This window comes from Hyperoodon ampullatus (genome assembly GCF_949752795.1).
Source record: "Hyperoodon ampullatus genome assembly, chromosome: 5".
Lineage (NCBI taxonomy): Eukaryota > Metazoa > Chordata > Mammalia > Artiodactyla > Ziphiidae > Hyperoodon > Hyperoodon ampullatus.
The window spans coordinates 139,046,886-139,064,822 of record NC_136918.1 but is presented as its reverse complement, the minus strand read 5'-3'; the positions used below and the strand labels follow the sequence as shown (position 1 = coordinate 139,064,822).

The following is a 17,937-nucleotide window of genomic DNA, read 5'->3' as shown; positions in this document are numbered from 1 at the left end:
GACCTTACGTAACGAGGGACTTGTCATCTTCCATGTGCATCCCGATGGTGCTTACAGCTGTCTCTCAAAAGGGCAACTTCCAGGCAACTGGCTCATCCAGAACGGTAGCTGCAAGTTGCAGTTCAGTTCAGTTCTGAATGTCTCCTTTGAAACACTGTGAATGCAATGCTTTTTTTTTTTTTTAAATAAATTTTATTTATTTATTTATTTATTTTTGGCTGTGTTGGATCTTCATTGCTGTGTGTGAGCTTTCTGTATTTGTGGTGAGCAGAGGCTACTCTTCGTTGCAGAGCACAGGCTCCAGGCCCACGGGCTTCAGTAGTTGCGGTGTGAGGGCTTCTCACTGTGGTGGTTTTTCTTGTTGTGGAGCACAGGCTCTAGGCACGCCGGCTTCAGTAGCCGTGGCTCGTGGGCTCAGTAGTTGTGGCTCGTGGGCTCTAGAGCACAGGCTCAGTAGTTGTGGCACATGAGCCTAGTTGCTCCGCGGCATGTGGGATCTTCCTGGACCAGGGCTCGAACCAGTGTCCACTGCCTTGGAAGGCGGATTCTCAACCACTGTGCCACCAGGGAAGCCCTGGAGTGCTTTTTTAAACAAATAGGTGTGTCAAGTTCCTGTGAATTGATTCTCCTCCCCTGTTTGAATCCTTGCATTGACTCAGATACGAAATGACATCTCTGGTTGCTCCTGACTTCTGCTTGCCTAAAGAAATCTTTTAAATAATACAACCATTTGATAATATAATTCTAATCCAATATGCTTACAGCAAAACTCTGTCATTCAGCATTTCTTATGTAGTTGCTGTGTGTCTGCTCTTTTGCTGGATAAGATGGAAGATACAGACTCTATCAATGGAGCAGAATTTTCTAGTTGATTAACCAGACCCAGTTGTCTGGAATCTTCCTATAACCATATACAATACAATTAGGAAAAATAAGAAAATGACAAGGAAAAAGAAAGTACTCTACATGTATCCCTTACACAGTAGACATAAATATTTGTTAAGTGAATGACTGAAAACAGAGAATTTTTTGAAAAATAATTATCCTCTGAAGGGGAGTAATGGCTTTGAGTAGGGGGTTTCCTTTTGGGGTGATGAAAATGTTTGGAACTAGATAGAGGTGGTGTTTGCACAGCATTGTGAATGTATTAAATGCCACTGCATTGTCCACTTTCAAATGGTTAATTTTATGTTATGGGAATTTCACCTCAATTTAAAATAAATAAATACTTTCCATATTACACCCTGATGTACTGGGAACAGACAGATTTAATCATGTCTTCACAAAACTTTGCTACAGTGATTGTGATGACTAAGAAGCAGAAAGGTCCATAGACCAATAAATCTTTGCATGGGAAAAGTTTTTACTCTGCTAAACTATTTGATAAGACAAAAGTACTTCCAGAAAGTTCTCTTTCCCCTGTCAATTTATGGCCATCTACATTAGAGTATTTATTTTTGAGTCTGGACTGCTTGAAGCCTTTCCCATAAATGTGGAATCCTCAAAATGCAAATTTTATATGCCTGTGTGTCGTAGGCACCATAGTTCTTTTCATAAGAGAAAAAACTCATTTTCTTGATGAGGACTCTGAAGCAACACTGCTGGTTAACCCTTTGGCCCAAGGTGGGGTGGGAAGTGGACAGAGGGCAGAAGAAGTGAGCCTGAAATAGAGGCCCCCAAATTTCTATGTTGAGGGAACAATTTTCTTGCATAAAAGTCAGGGTTGAGAGAGGTGGCATAAAAGAATAAAAATGACTAAAACTGCAACTTGGGAGATGGGCAGAACCCATGTGTCATGATATTTTGGTGTATTTTGGCAGAAATCAAAACAAATAACTAGAAATCAAAACAAATAACCACTGACAACAGTGCTAGAGGGAAAGTGACCAATCTGGCAATAATGTACACAAAACAGCCTGTTCCTGACACTAGGGAAGTAAGAGTAGACATCAGGAGGGCTATGTCTTGTCAATTATGTATGTGCTGTGGTGTAGTAAGAATATATGTGGTCTTGTCCCTGGATCCTGGAACAGGGCTTCAAAACCCCTTGGAGTTTCTTCAGTGAAAAGAGTGTGTTTGTTCTGCTAACAAGGTGACTCCTGATGGGCCCCTAGGTCAACCCAGGATGAGGGCTGGTCACTAGAAATACCAACCCCAACCTTGGTGCAGGGGAAGGGACTGGAGATTGAGTTCAATCATATGGCCAGTGACTTCATGAATCATGTCTATGTACTGAAACCCCCAATAAAAACTCTGGACATGAGGCTCAGTGGAGCTTCCTGGTTGGTGAATACATTGACATCCCGGGAGGGCAAAGTGCCCTGGCTCCATGGGGAAAGGGCATGAGAGCTCTGCCTCTGTCCTAGATCCCACCTATGTGTGTCCTTTATAATAAACTATAATTGCAAGTCTAGCACTCTCTTCAGTTCTATGAGACATTTTAGTGGATTATCATACCTAAAGGCATAGTGGGAACCCCAGAATTTATAGCTAGAAGTGTGGTCAGACATATAGGTCAGAAGTGAAGATGGTCTGGGGACCCCTAAAATGCATCTAGCATCTGAAGTAAGGACAGAGCTGTGGAGAACTGAGCCCTTAACTTGTGGGATCTCGCACCATGGCCAAGTGGTTAGTGTCAGAATTGAATTGCAGCGCACCCAGTTAAGGTGGAAACAGGCCATATATATATATGATTTCAATTTCTCCCTCACCAAACAATGAAAGACATCCTTAAACAGGTAAAATTCTGACAGTTTAACTTTGGAAACCCAAACAGAAAAACCTCCTTCAGAACTTTATGCAATTTACTTTCATTCAAAATTATGAATTCTGATATATTCTTAATGCTATCTTTGGCTCTCTTTTTTTCAAGCAGAAGAAATATTACTTCTATTTACATGAAACTAGAAAATTAGGTGGGTTTTTTAATCTATTTTCCTCTCATCCTTTTTTCCAGATTTTCCTGGTGGGAAAATTGCTTAGAATTTAATTAATGGCTTCTTGGTGACCTGGCTTTCTCAACAGCCAAATATAAAAGATAAATGAATCAACTTATGGCAGTTTGGGAAGGCATACCTACATTCTTTTAGGAGCCTTTACGTACATCAGAACCAGTAGCATAAAGATACAAGAAAAAGCCAGTTTTAAGAAGACTGACAGATTTACTAAAAAGCATAACCACATAATTTTACAGGTAGTACATTATTTGAGAGGGAGTATAGTTTGAGACATTTCTTTCTTTTAAATATATTATTGCCTTTCAGATCTCCAAACATTCTCAAACTCTCTTGTCATAATCACTCTAATAATAAGTAATGATGGTTTTCAAATGCCAAGAGTTAACAAGTCTAAGAAGCAGAAAAAGAACAGCCTCAAGTTTTGAGGCTGACAAACATTCTGATTTCAATTCTAAAATCAGACAACTTAGCATAATATGCTTTTCAAATATTAAGATCTTACATTTTTCCCCTAGAACTTTCCAGGCAAAATAGTCAATCAAATTGAAACATATTTGGAATATTTGACTGTTTGCTGCCCAAAAAAATCCAGAATAACAACAGAAGAAATTATAAACAAAAAGTTAAACAATAACCACCTAAGGCAAATATCCCATTGGTCCAATGTAAATGAGGCCAAATAATATGGAAAACTGTTCAAAGATCCAAACAATTATAACCATACAAAAAGAGCTTTCATATTAATGAAGGGGTAAAATAATATACTTGTGGAAATTACCCACGCACTTAATTTTTTCAGCTCATCAAATATATGTTTGATCCCATCTGTTAATATTTTAAAGTTTCTACCCAACCTTTGAAGGGTCGTATCCTACAGTTTATACCTCTTACCAGCAGGATTCACAACCATTTTGATCCTTGCCTGAAAGGCAAAAAGATTGAGTATATATTGTTTAGAGCCTTAATACACATCCTCTAATGGAGAAAAGGTAGAAGAGGGTGAGGGAAAGGTTAAGAAAAAAAATCAGAATTATTCCTCTTGAAATCACCTCTGTTTCTCAGCAGATTAAAAATGTCAGTGTGACAAAAGAACAAGAGAAAACGCATTAGGACCACATAAGAGACCTAAAAGGTAACCAGGCTGGGGGAGGGGAGTCTTATCATGATGGAGAAACTGTCATTTTTAAATTGACTGTATTGTAGGTTACTATAGAGACCTACATTTCATGACCTGATGTGGGGCAGTGAACCTACAAAAGTTCATGACAATCAAAGCCTGCACACACTTAAGCTTTCATGGAGTAAAACATGGGGTTCTGTCATCATTTGGATGTCACTGGCTTATTAGGAGCCCCAAGGAAGGGCCATTGCATTCTAAACTGGCATGCTGTATGTTCTATTAAGTTGCCTCATTAGTCCCTGCCTGCCTTGCACAGGATGTATCCACACTGCAGAAGCCCAACGGACTGAAAGGCTGGTTTCCATGGAGATGTTTTGCAGCTTTGCTGGTATTTCCTATGGAAGGGAAGAGACTGTCGCGGTGCTCAACGTGTACACACACACACACACATACACACTCATACGTACACACACACGCACACATGCACACACACTTTTCAGTTAGACAAGCTGGCTATGGAGCAAGAAATATAAGATAATTGAGAGGGGCTAGCGGGGTTTGAGGAGTAAGGACTGGATTGGGGAATGTTTGGGGGGGGATCTTTTTTGAAGCATCTGTAACCTTTGGATTATGTGTTCAGCAGAGAGTGAAGAGAGGGCCATTTTGTCTGCATCTGGGCACAGGCGGATGCTGTACCTGAGGAGGCAAGACTTCCTGTGAGGGCAGGAGGGCTGGCCAGGTGTGGAGCTAGAGCCGAAACTCTCCCTAGAGAGCCAGGGAGACAAGGAGTCCCTTCCCAGTGTAACTGTGCGCCTCAGCATAACCGTATCGGATCCAACAACAGCAAAAACAGCCAACCTTGGCAGATGATTTCTGAACCAGGATGATGTTCTATTGTTGGCTGACTTGGAAAGGACTATGCACAGCCTGATGAGAATTTCACGCCTGAAACTCCCTCTTGCTCTTGCAATAAGGAAAATACTTCGGTGAAGTGTGGGAACAATTTCTTTTTATTTGGGGATCTGGTCATGTTCTCAGAACTACCATTATTAGCTGTGTAACTTCAGAGGATTTACTTGACCTCTCTGTTTTTTATTTATAAAACAAAATTAATAAGTTTGTGTAGCATTTAGTATGTGTTGTGGGCTTCTGCAAACACTTTACTTTCTCACTACTTTATCACAACAGCCTTCGGGAACAAATGCAGTTATTATCCTCATGCTATGGGTGAGGAAACTAAAGCACAGAGAGATTAAGAAACTCACTCAAGGTCACACATAGAGGAAGGAACGAAGTCAGGATTCAAACCCGGATCACCTGGCTCTAAACCCAGGTGCTCAGCCTCCATGCTACAATGCTAAGAGGTACTGAATCATTTTTATTCTTCTTGCTTTACCTGCATTCATGTATTTAAACTTAACAATTCTATAAAGTTGGTGCTAATAGACTTTCAGATAAGGAAACTGAGGCACAGAGAGGTTAAGAAAAAAAACAACACGCCCAAAGCTACACAGCTAAAATAGGAGGGGGTTGGAATTTGAACTCAGGCATTCAGGTTCCAGAGTAATCAGTCAAGGATCTGAAAAGATGGCAGTAGAAACCACCAGAAAGGGGGCAGCTTGGAGAAGCCCATGTGGCTGGTGGCCAGGGTCAGAGTGGCATCTCTTAGTCCAGCGCTGTTGAGTGGGTTGCCTTGCAGTTGGGAGGTGAGGGGCTTGCTTCCCTTGGGACCAGAGTAGCAGGTCAGTCCACCTGTGCCTCCCCACTATCCATGCTCAGCACAGCTAGCATCCTTGGCGTCCCTTCCCCTGTGAAGAGATCCCCGTCAGAAGGTTTCACTGCTAGAGCCAGAGGTACCCGCTCTGCCAACCAGCAAGACCCTGCCCACCAAGGTCCAGGCTGGTCCCTAACTTCTCCCAAGGTCAGCATGACTTGATGACTTCAGACAGCTCACGGTCCCAGCAAGAGGGTGGGAGAGGTGAGAAAATACATTATGACAAAAAGTGGAAACCACCTGAAAACACATTGATCTTTCAATGTGTAGTTTGTTACCCCTAGAGCATATGTTCACATAGAACAAGAGCAACATGGGTATGGACTGGCAATTATTTATTTTATCTACCGGTGGTACCTAGGGCATAGAAGCATCCTCAGGCCCTGGCCGTAACTTCTCCCCACCTCCCTGCCAGGGATTTGAGAGTTGAACACCACAAATCTAAGCCCACTCTCCTGAAACACAAGGACCTTATCTGTCCTTGGAGCCCTCAGCACCCGGCACAGTGCCTGGCACAGAGAAGGGTGTTCCAGGAGGGCCGGCACTGGACCCCCAGCACTAGGTACCCACTGGAGATCTTCTAGGATGGCAGTGCAGGGCAAGGAATGCAGCGCTGCTCTGGGCTTGGTCTCTGTCTGGCTCTGCCCATTTCAGAGGCCAGCATGGCCACCACCTTTCCCTGTGGCTGCCTCAAATGAGGACACTGGAGGGGGCCACAGGGGGCAGGGCAGGTGGAGGGCTGGGGCTGGAGGTGGGCATGCGGGGGGCAGAGCCCGTGTTCACCCAGACACCCGCCCCCTCCACCCTCTGCTTTTGCTCTTGTCACGGTCTCACCACTGCATCCCACGGCCTATGCCTGAAATATCCTGCAACATTGTGTGTGCTCACGTTCATTTATACGATGGGGGATAAGGCCAAGGGCTCAAAGCTTTCACCAGACCCCTAAAGGGGAGCAGTTCCAGGAAATAAGATCCCTGCTCCCTGAAGTCTGGGATCTGAGTACTTTTCAGAGAAGTCACCTGACATAGTCAAAGGGGTTCTTGCTATTCCACCAGAGACCACCCCTTTCTTCGTCCAGGCCCATGATCAGCCATGTGCTAATTTGGAGCCCAAAGCCCTGTCGTTGCTCCCTTACCACCCATCCAGACCCCAAATTTATGGGGATCGGAATGCACACTTACCGGCTATGTTTCTTAACTTTCTGGGGCTGCTTTAAGGACCTACTTTGTCTAAGGCAAAGCCTATTGGATTAGATGATCTCCTGGAGCATCAACTTTCTCCCCTGGAGGACCGCCTCTCGCCAAAACCCCATTCTGGAGACTCAGCTCTGTTACCTGCCCCATATGGCTTTGCAGGGCTGATGAAGGCAAGATTCGGTGATCACGTCTATTTCCTTAATGGCCAAATAAGATGACCCTTCAGTTAAATTCCCAGCTCCGATGCTAGGTTAGATGGGCGCCTTTCTTTTCCTTCCTGCAGCTAAACAGACTCTCTGAGACTGAGCAATGCTTCACTCTCCCCAACACTCTCAGCTCTGAGAGGCACACGGGTCTGGGAACCTCCAGCATGACCCAAGGTGGGGGGAGGTGGGTGAGGGAGTCATTTTAGCCAGCACGATTCCTCAAATGCTAGCTTGACCAGCCCTGGTATGATTTCCTCAGTAAGTTTTGGGCAGCCAAAGCCTTTTTATATATAATCCAGAAGATAATTGTACATTATTTCCAACTTCACAGGGGAGGAGGGACCCTCACATTGGCCAAGTTCCTTCAATTTCTCAGTTCTTCCAAAGTATGAGTCTATTCCTTGCTCTCCACCTGAGCCATATAAATAGCCCTGCCATTTAGTTGTCTTGCTGGGTTGGCACTGTTGCCATTTATCCTTCTGAGACGTCTTTATATTTGCAGAATGTTTCACCAACGTTATGTCTCTTGGCTAGTTTCCCTGTGTCTCCCCTTTCACTGCTCCTAGGACAGCACTGCTGTACTAACCAGGATACTGCTGGAAATGCATTGCTTACTGACAAGTCTAAGTTTGAGAGGATGCTCTTCTAAGCCCCCCAAAGATCATTTAAATTCCAGTACTTGGTAGTCATGTCAGTTTCAAAGCACATTTCACTGGCCAAAAAAATAAACCTCACAAACAAGAAAAGTGAAAGACAAGCTTTTCTTGATTATTCACAAAAGATGAAATGCAGTCAGGGGTCAATAGACGTGCGAAGGAAGGTCAATAACAAAAGAAATGAAAATAAAATCACCAAGGTGATCCCTCTTTGCTATTATACAGGCCAAGATTCTAAAGTTTGAAGATACCAGGTGGATGAAAGTGGGGGAAACAGGTGTTTTCACTACCCATTAATTGACAAGTGGATTATTGTAAATTCTGGAGAGCAGTGTGGCAATGTGGCTCAAACCCCACTCTCATAATTCTTCTGATACTTTATCCTGATGCTATAATTGGACAAGTGCACAAAGAGGTATGCACATGGTTTTTCATCTCAAAGTTGTTTATAATAATGAAACATTGGAAACAGTCTAAATTTCCATCAAGGAAAAATTAATTTATTTCACCATGATAGAATCATTCAATAAAATGGTGTGAATCCATTTATAAGGATGATATATATTAATGAACACAATATATGAAAATATCTGCACCAGAAATAATTGAGTGAAACAGATATTGGGTACGCTATGATCCTATTAGGAAAATATTGTGTTTGCCTGCATATGTGTGCATAAGCATTACTCATAAAGTGATATCTGGAATTATATTTACTAATAAGTTATGTTGTTATTTCTGGTGGTAAGATATCGAACTAGTCAGGGTAGGATAGACAATGCTGCATTAAGACATAAACCCAGACATGTAATGATCCAATACAATGGAAGTTTATTTCTCATTCATGTAAAGCCCAAATGATAGGGGGTGCTGGCTATGGAGGGAATTCAGACTCCCGCCATTTTGAGCTTTGCCATCTCCAGTGTGTGGACCCCAAGGTCACTTTGGGAGACCTTTCCATTCTAGTCTGATGAGAATACAAAGAAAGGCTATGCCCTATCACAAGGAAGGCCTTTAATGAGACGGGCCCAGAGGTACCATGCATCCCCCTTCTCATGGCCACCTAACTACAAGGGAGATGTCAGGACAGCTGTGTCCTCTCCTCAGGGAGGAGTCGAGAATTTGGATGAATATGTCAAAGCCCAGGTATACCAAGGTTTTCATTTTTGTGTGTTTTTCCTGCATTGCTTGAATTTAAAAAAAAAATGAGCTTGCTATTAACTTTACAGGAAAAAAAATTACAGCAAATTTCCTTTTTTTAAGAATAACAGTATCTTTGAAAAGAGAGAGCGAGAGATTAAGATAATTTGGGAGAGGTAGCCCCAAAAAAGCAGGGGCTCTAATTCATGCTGAGCCAATGTAGCTGTGTATCTGTACCCTGGGGGTCAGGTACCCTCTCTTCCTGGGTGCTCCCAACTTCAACAACAGTCAACAAGAGCTCAGAGAGTGAGGTGATCTTAGCCTTTGAAAACTCATGTTTCTGTTCTCACATCTTAGATCTCTAGGGTACAAAGTAGGGTGATATTATTGAATTTGATATTTAACACAAGGAAAAGTCAACTGCATTATTAGTGGATTAGCTGCTGTCTCTTTAAAACTATGCACAAGGCCAGACATAATCTCATAAAGTGAATGATTCGTGTGTTTCTGGGATGAGGTGGTGGGAGAGCTTTTCATTCAACTTTTCAACAGTCCATCTAAATTTTAGTTGTTATTCTCGCCCATGACTTTGGTTTAAAGCAGGTTATGGTTCTTTTCAGAACAACTTCGCAAAGCTAACTTGATAGCCCGTGACCAAATTAGTCAGCCCATCGAGGTCACACACTGTATTACGATTAACAATTGTAACGTGATGCTGTCACACCAGATGATAAGATGAATTCCACGGATTTCAGTAGACATGCTGTTAAAATGTATTCTAAGGTCATCTGACTAGTGGGTTGCTGTTTATTATTTAATTCATGGAAAAATCTATGCAGTTCACACTAATCTGATCATATAGCAAGTGTGTGACTACCTTGAATTCTACAGAGAAAGATGTTTGCAGAAAAGAAAGTCACAAATTAGCCATAAATAGCCAACAGCGTCCTGGGACTAGGCCTCTGTCTACTTCCCCTGCTGGATGTGCTCATTCCCAACTCAAAGCCTGTATGTTGGGTTGGTTCCCAGACCTGCCATTACCTGGGAGGTACAGGCTGCTGAGGAGGCAGGTGTGGTTCTTGACTGGCCTGATGTCTCAAGGCCCTGCAGTGTCTGATGTGAGCCCAGGCTGCCACATCTGCTTGTCAACCAGAAAGGAGGCACTGCAATTCAACCACTTCTCCTAATGGGGCTCTGGGCCTGCAGAAAGAAAGCATTCTGGGTCCAATGGGGATATTCTTAAATATGACCACTGCCATTGAATCTCTCACAATCCTTGACCTTCAGGGTCACAGAGTTGTGACTTATAGGCTTGAGAAACTCATTCCAGGGCTAAACTGTTGCATTTCTTTTTACTGGTTTAATTTAATTATGGCATGTAGTTTTCTTTTCATTTTTCTCAAAGCCGTGGGAAAACAGACTAAATCATCCCCAACTACATCAACAGTTGCCCTAATGAAACTAATTTTTCTAAGATTATAAAACATTAGCTTAACTACAATCAGTGCCCCTGACAGGTGGGGTAAGTGTAGGTCATTAGATGTTAAAAGCTGTCCCCCAATGCACAGATATGTCAGCAACTTCAAAATAGGCCAAACCTCATAAAAATTTCCTAAGAAAATGGAGAAACGAATTGAAAAATAAACTTTCTAAATTGTTATAGAATATTTTTAATTATGCTGAGAAAGAAAATGTCTTACCTATCCTATTAAAAAGTTATTTCCATTTACTCCTCCCAAAATACTCAAACAATATAACCTACAAATATTTTATATGCCTTTACAGAAATGTTCATCAGCCACTTCACCTGCAAAAATGGAATACACAACCTCCTTATTTATGTTTAAGTTTTACCTATTCATGTTTTATTTATTTATTTATTTTTTTGCTGTACGCGGGCCTCTCACTGTTGAGGCCTCTCCCGTTGCGGAGCACAGGCTCCAGACGCGCAGGCTCAGCGGCCATGGCCCACGGGCCCAGCCGCTCCGCGGCATGTGGGATCCTCCCGGACCAGGGCATGAACCCGTGTCCCCCGCATCGGCAGGCGGACTCTTAACCACTGCGCCACCAGGGAAGCCCCCATGTTTTATTGATGGCTTATAATATTCATCTTAGCAATTTATTACTTTCAAAAAGGTAAAAATACATTGCATATATTAAAATATTATCTTTGTCCTATTGATTAGAGAAAATTTTTATATTCGTGAATTTAGATCAAAATCATTATAGTCATAGTGACTAGAAAATGTAGATATTAAATTTTTTGTTCAAACCTTGAGTTTATAAGGTAAATGTATTCTGATCACTTATCAAATCAACTTGAAAGCCCTCCTGAAGTCTGAAAACTATCTAATGAATAGATCCCACTAGCAAGATTAGGGGAAGCAAGACCTTGAAATCATAAAGCCCTGGGGTGGAACTCTGGCTTTGCCACGTGCTAGATGATTTTAGAGGCGTCCTAATCTCTGTTTTTATGTCTGTTGCCTAATTTGCAGAAATGCGAATGAGAAGACTGGTCACACAGGGCTGTGGAGAGAAATAAATTAGGCCAAGTTCAAAGCATCTGACTCATATTAGACTCTTCATTAGGCTCATTTCTCTTTTCCATCTTCTTCTGTTAACTCAGCGTGGAAGGATCTAAATTGAATTCCAGGTCCCCCACGCTGCTCCCCACTTGGGGTAAACCACTTCTGCTCTCTGGATCCTTCACCTGCAGAAGCGGAGATTACCATTTCAATTTTCTACCAGCCATTGGCCGGGGCTTCTTCCCACCTCAGCCAGGACAGCTTGTGTGGAAGCAGAAGATTCATTCACTCGGCAACTATGTAAATATGCTCGAGTCTCTGTGTGCCAGGCTCTGCACTAAAAAAGCATCTTAGTTTCCTAGGGATACCATAACAAACTGTCACAAACTGGACGGTTTCAAACAATAGAACTTTGCTATCTCACAGTTCTGAAGGCCAGAAGTTCAAACTTAAGGTGCTAGCAGGTGCTCCCTCTGCAACCTGCAGGGGAGAACGCTTCTCACCTCTTCCAGCTTCCGGTGGCTGATGGAGGTCTTTGCGTTCCTTGGCGTTCCTTGGCGTGTAGCTGAGCACTTCGATCTCTGCCTCCACATCACAAGATCCTCTCCCTGTGCATCTTCACATTGTCATCTCTCTGTGTCTAAATTTTCCCCCTTCTAAGGACACCAGCCATAGGATTAGAGCTCATCCTAACCCAGTATCACCTGGTCTTACCTTGATGACTTCTGCAAAGACCCTATTTCATAATAAGTCATGGATAGTGGAAATTAGGACTTGTATCTATCTTTTGTGGGAACACAATTAACCCACAACAAAGGGGGAAGACAGTGGTGACTAAGGCCCTAGGGACTCTCAATCAGAGAGTCAGGCTCAGACAGCAAACGGATCAAATTCAGCACACAAAGGCAGCAAGAGACCCTCGGCTCCTTGGTTCTGGATGTGACATTTGGGCACTAAATGCCATTGGGGAAGGAGGTGGCAACTGAGACTGGAAAAGCATTTTTTTTTCTTTTACCATCATCATCTTTATCAAAATAACACAATTTTCAAAATTCAAGGAGAAGAATGGGACCACCTGGGAACCCCAGTATTGCTCCTCAGAGGTGATTTTTTTTTCTCATATAATTTTTTATTTAAATATAATTGACATACCATAAAATTCACACTGGTACAGTGTCCAGTGTAGTGGTTTTTATGTTCACAAAGTTGTGGAATCATCACCACTACCTCATGCCAAGACATCTAACACCCTGCAAAGAAACTGTACGTATTATCAATCATTCTATATTCCCCCACCCCTGGTAATCATTAACCTATGTCCTGACTCTAGAGATTTCCTGTTATGGATATTTCATATAAATGGAATTATACAATATGTAGCCTTTTATTTCTAGTTTCTTTTACTCAGCATAATATTTTCAAGTTCCATTCATGTTCTGTCCTTTTTATAGCTGGATAATGTACTATGGCATGGATATACCACATTCTATTTATCTTTTCATCATTTGATGGACTTATTTGGCTATTAGGAATAATGTTGCCATGAACATTCATATGGTAATTTCTGTGTGGACCTATGTTTTCAGTTCTCTTGGACATACACCTAGAAGTGGAATTGCTGGGTCATATGGCAGCTGTATGTTTAACTTTTTGAGGAACTGCCAATAAGTCCTCCAAAGCAGCTGCAGCAATTTACAGTCCTACAAACAATGAACAAAGTTCCAATTTCCCCTCATCTTCACCAACACTTGTTAGTGTCCATCTTTTTGTTTGTAGGCTTCCCGGTGAGGGAGAAGTTGTATCTCGCTGAGGTTTTGATTTGCATTTCCCTAGTGACTAATGATGTTGAGCATCTTTTCATGTACTTATGGGGGATTTTAAAATCTTTGGAGAAATGTCTCTTCAAATCCTTTGCCCATTTTTTAATTGGGTGCAGAGAAGTTTTGTTCCCAAACAGATTTTGAACCCAAAAATAAAGTTTAAAGAGGGAGATTTGGAAAGAAGTGAAGAGCAATATTAGCAAGAGTTTTCCACCAAAAGGATCCCCCATTCACTGAGGCACGACCTCTTTCCTCCATGCCTCTGGCTACAATGAAGTCAGGAGTTAGCTGGAAAGGACACAGCTGAAAGGTGAGCCCAGCACACACACAATGAGAGAAATACAGTGGGTACAATACTGGTATTTCTTCAAGTGGAAAGTAAGTGTCCTCTGCTCATTTTAATTTGAAGCAGAATACCACTTTCTTGTCACTCTACCTTCTGGTCTGTCATCTACCTTGAGGGGAAGAGGAAGTGTTTCTCCACCAATTTGAGGAAGCAATTACCAGCCACAGTGGTGACATCGGCTACAAAATCAAAAGTAAATGCCAACAATGAAATACCGCCTCACGCTGTCCCAGGAAGACTCTTAAGCCAATTAGAGTGGCAGGAATTATGATAAATGCTGTAATTATGATTCAGGCAGACAAACTATAACCCATAAATCTTCTGCCCATGCTCCGGCCCCAGCGTCCCACAGATTTATTTCCATTGTGGAATGATGTCTTGTTCTATTAAGTATGTTTGGAAATCACTCAAATGCTGTGTTATGGGAAGTGTGGATTTGAGGTCATAGATTCACAGCCACAACTGTCACCTAAAGGAAAGCACTAAAATGGGAAATTAAGTTTCACAGTCTACTCAGCCATCCTGTGGCCATGGGGGTAGGAGGACGTCGCTGGCAGGGTGGTGGGTTGATATTTTTTGCTCCCCATCACATGCCAGCTCTTCCAACTTACGCTGGAGAGAAGAATATAAATTTCGGTGGCCAAAATTTTTTTTTAAAAATCATAATTCTATGGAAGCCTCCACATGTAAATAGATATGCCTGAATATATTTATTTATACTGAAGTAAACATGATCATAAAAAGAGATTAAGCTGTCCCGATAAAGCTCAAGACCTCACCAATCTACTTTATGTTAGTGTGGTTTCTAGATGTATTGAGGAAGGGGTTATAGGAAATTATATAAACACAATTTGATGTAAGTGCTAAAAAATGTTATTGGAATTTTCCGTGTTTGAAGAGTTCTAGAATGTAATACATTATACAGGACCACACACACACACACACACACACACAGATTTCAATATAATTGTCAAAGGCTTGAAGCTTGACTGGCTCCCTGTGCTATGACAACTGTCAGCTGAGAAAGTCACCTGCTTGAAACTCACCACCTTCTAAAGGCTTTCAGAATTCTTACCGACACTGATAGAGTCGAAAGCTCCGCTGGCACTCCTGGGTAAAGCAACTGAGTGAGTGTCCTGGGGCAGAGGACCTCATTGGCATTTGCCTGGAAGATTCTAGAGTCTGCACATGCAAATGATTGCCGCAGTGTTGAATTGGTTCTTTAATTATTTTTTTAAACATATTTATTGGAGTATAATTGCTTTACAATAGTGTGTTAGTTTCTGATTTATAACAAAGTGAATCAGCTATATATATACATATATCCCCATATCTCCTCCCTCTTGTGTCTCCCTCCCACCCTCCCTTGCCCACCCCTCTAGGTGGTCACAAAGCACTGAGCTGATCTCCCTGTGCTAGCGGCTGCTACCCACTAGATATTTATTTTACATTTGGTAGTGTATATATGTCCATGCCACTCTCTCACTTTGTCACAGCTTACCCTTCCCCCCTCCATGTCCTCAAGTCCATTCTCTACATCTGCATCTTTATTCCTGTCCTGTGCCTAGGTTCTTCATAACCATTTTTTTTTTCTTTTTTAGATTCCATATATATGTGTTAGCATACGGTATTTGTTTTTCTTTTTCTGACTTACTTCACTCCGTATGACAAACTCTAGGTCCATCCACCTCACTACAAATAACCCAATTTCCTTTCTTTTTATGGCTTAGAAATATTCCATTGTATATATGTGCTACATCTTCTTTATCCATTCATCTGTTGATGGACACTTAGGTTGCTTCCATGTCCTGGCTATTGTAAAGAGTGCTGCAATGAACATTTGGTACATGACTCTTTTTGAATGATGGTTTTCTCAGGGTGTATGCCCAGTAGTGGGATTGCTGAGTCATATGGTAGTTCTATTTTTAGTTTTCTAAGGAACTTCCATACTGTTCTCCATAGTGGCTGTAACAATTTACATTCCCACCAAAAGTGCAAGAGGGTTCCCTTTTCTCCACACCCTCTCCAGCATTTATTGTTTGTAGATGTTTTGATGATGACCATTCTGACTGGAGTGAGGTGACACCTCATTGTAGTTTTAATTTACAATTCTCTAGTGATTAGTGATGTTGAGCATTCTTTCATATGTTTGTTGGCTATTTGTATATCTTCTTTGGAGAAATATCTATTTAGGTCTTCTGCCCATTTTTGGATTGGGTTGTTTGTTTTTTTGTTATTGAGCTGCATGAGCTCCTTGTATATTTTGGAGATTAATCCTTTGTCAGTTACTTCATTTGCAAACATTTTCTCCATCCTGAGGGTTGTCTTTTGTCTTATTTATGGCTTCCTTTGATGTGCAAAAGATTTTAAGTTTCAATAGGTCCCATTTGTTTTTATTTCCATTTCTCTAGGAGGTGGGTCAAAAAGGATCTTGCTGTGATTTATGTCATAGAGTGTTCTGCCTATGTTTTCCTCTAAGAGTTAGATAGTGTCTGGCCTTACATTTAGGTCTTTAATCAATTTGGAGTTTATTTTTGTGTATGGTGTTAGGGAGTGTTCTAATTTCCTTCTTTTACCTGTAGCTGTCCAATTTTCCTAGCACCACTTACTGAAGATGCTGTCTTTTCTCCATTGTATATTCTTGCCTCCTTTATCAAAAATAAGATGACCATATGTGCGTGGGTTTATCTGTGGGCTTTCTATCCTGTTCCATTGATCTATATTTCTGTCTTTGTGCCAGTACCATACTGTCTTGTTTACTGTAGCTTTGTAGTATAGTCTGAAGTCCAGGAGCCTGATTCCTCCAGCTCTGTTTTTCTTTCTCAAGATTCCTTTAGCTATTCGGGGTCCTTTCTGTTTCCATACAAATTGTGAAATGTTTTGTTCTAGCTCTGTGAAAAATGCCATTGGTAGTTTGATAGGGATTGCAATAAATCTGTAGATTGCTTTGTGTAGTATAGTCATTTTCACAATGTTGATTCTTCCATTCCAAGAAAATGGTTTATCTCTCCATCTGTTTGTCTCATCTTTAATTTCTTTCATCTGTGTCTTATAGTTTTCCACATACAGGTCTTTTGTCTCCTTAGATAAGTTTATTCCTGGGTATTTTATTATTTTTATTTCAATGGTAAATGGGAGTGTTTCCTTAATTTCTCTTTCAGATATTTCATCATTAGTATACAGGAATGAAAGAAATTTCTGTGCATTAATTTTGTATCCTGTTACTCTACCAAATTCACTGATTAGCTGTCATAGTTTTCTGGTAGTATCTTTAGAATTCCATGAGTATAGTATCACGTTAGCTGCAAACAGTGACAGCTTTACTTCTTTTCCGATTTGGATTCGTTTTATTTCTTTTTCTTCTCTGATTGCTGTGGTTAAAACTTCCAAAACTAGTTGAATAATAGTGGTGAGGGGCTTCCCTGGTGACGCAGTGCTTGGGAGTCCGCCTGCCGATGCAGGGGACACGGGTTCGTGCCCCGCTCTGGGAAGATCCCACATGCTGCGGAGCAGCTAGGCCCGTGAGCCATGGCCGCTGAGCCTGCGCGTCCGGAGCCTGTGCTCCGCAACGGGAGAGACCACAACAGTGAGAGGCCCGCATACCGCAAAAAAAAAAAAAAAAAAAAAAAAAAAAAATAGTGGTGAGAGTGGGCAACCCTGTCTTTTTCCTGGAAAAGTTTTCAGTTTTTCACCATTGAGAATGATGTTGGTCGTGGGTTTGTCATATATGGCCTTAATTATGTTGAGGTAATTTCCCTCTATGCATACTTTCTGGAAGGTTTTCATCATAAATGGGTGTTGAATTTTGTTGAAAGTTTTTCTGCATCTATTGAGAAGATCATATGGTTTTTCTCCTTCAGTTTGTTAATATGGTGTATCACATTGTTTGGTTTGCATATATTGAAGAATCCTTGCATTCCTGAGATAAACCCCATTTGATCATGGTGTACGATCCTTTTAATGTGCTGTTGAATTCTGTTTGCTAGCATTTTGTTGGGTATTTTTTCATCTATGTTCATCAGTGATATTGGCCTGTAGTTTTCTTTCTTTGTGACATCCTTGTCTGGTTTTGGTGTCAGGGTGATGGTGGCCTCATAGAATGAGTTTGGGAATGTTCCTCCCTCTGCTATATTTTGGAAGAGTTTGAGAAGGATTGGTGTTAGTTCTTCTCTAAATGTTTGATAGAATTTGCCTGTG

The 17,937-nt window shown here is 41.5% G+C and overlaps 1 protein-coding gene across 1 annotated transcript in view; it reads left to right on the top strand.

Annotated features, from left to right (window-relative positions):
* The window catches only part of KCNJ6 (potassium inwardly rectifying channel subfamily J member 6), a gene marked incomplete at both ends in the record, with an annotated part of 210,944 nt that overhangs the window by 14,575 nt on the left and 178,432 nt on the right, over positions 1-17,937 (top strand). The gene's annotated exons all lie outside the window — the stretch shown is intronic.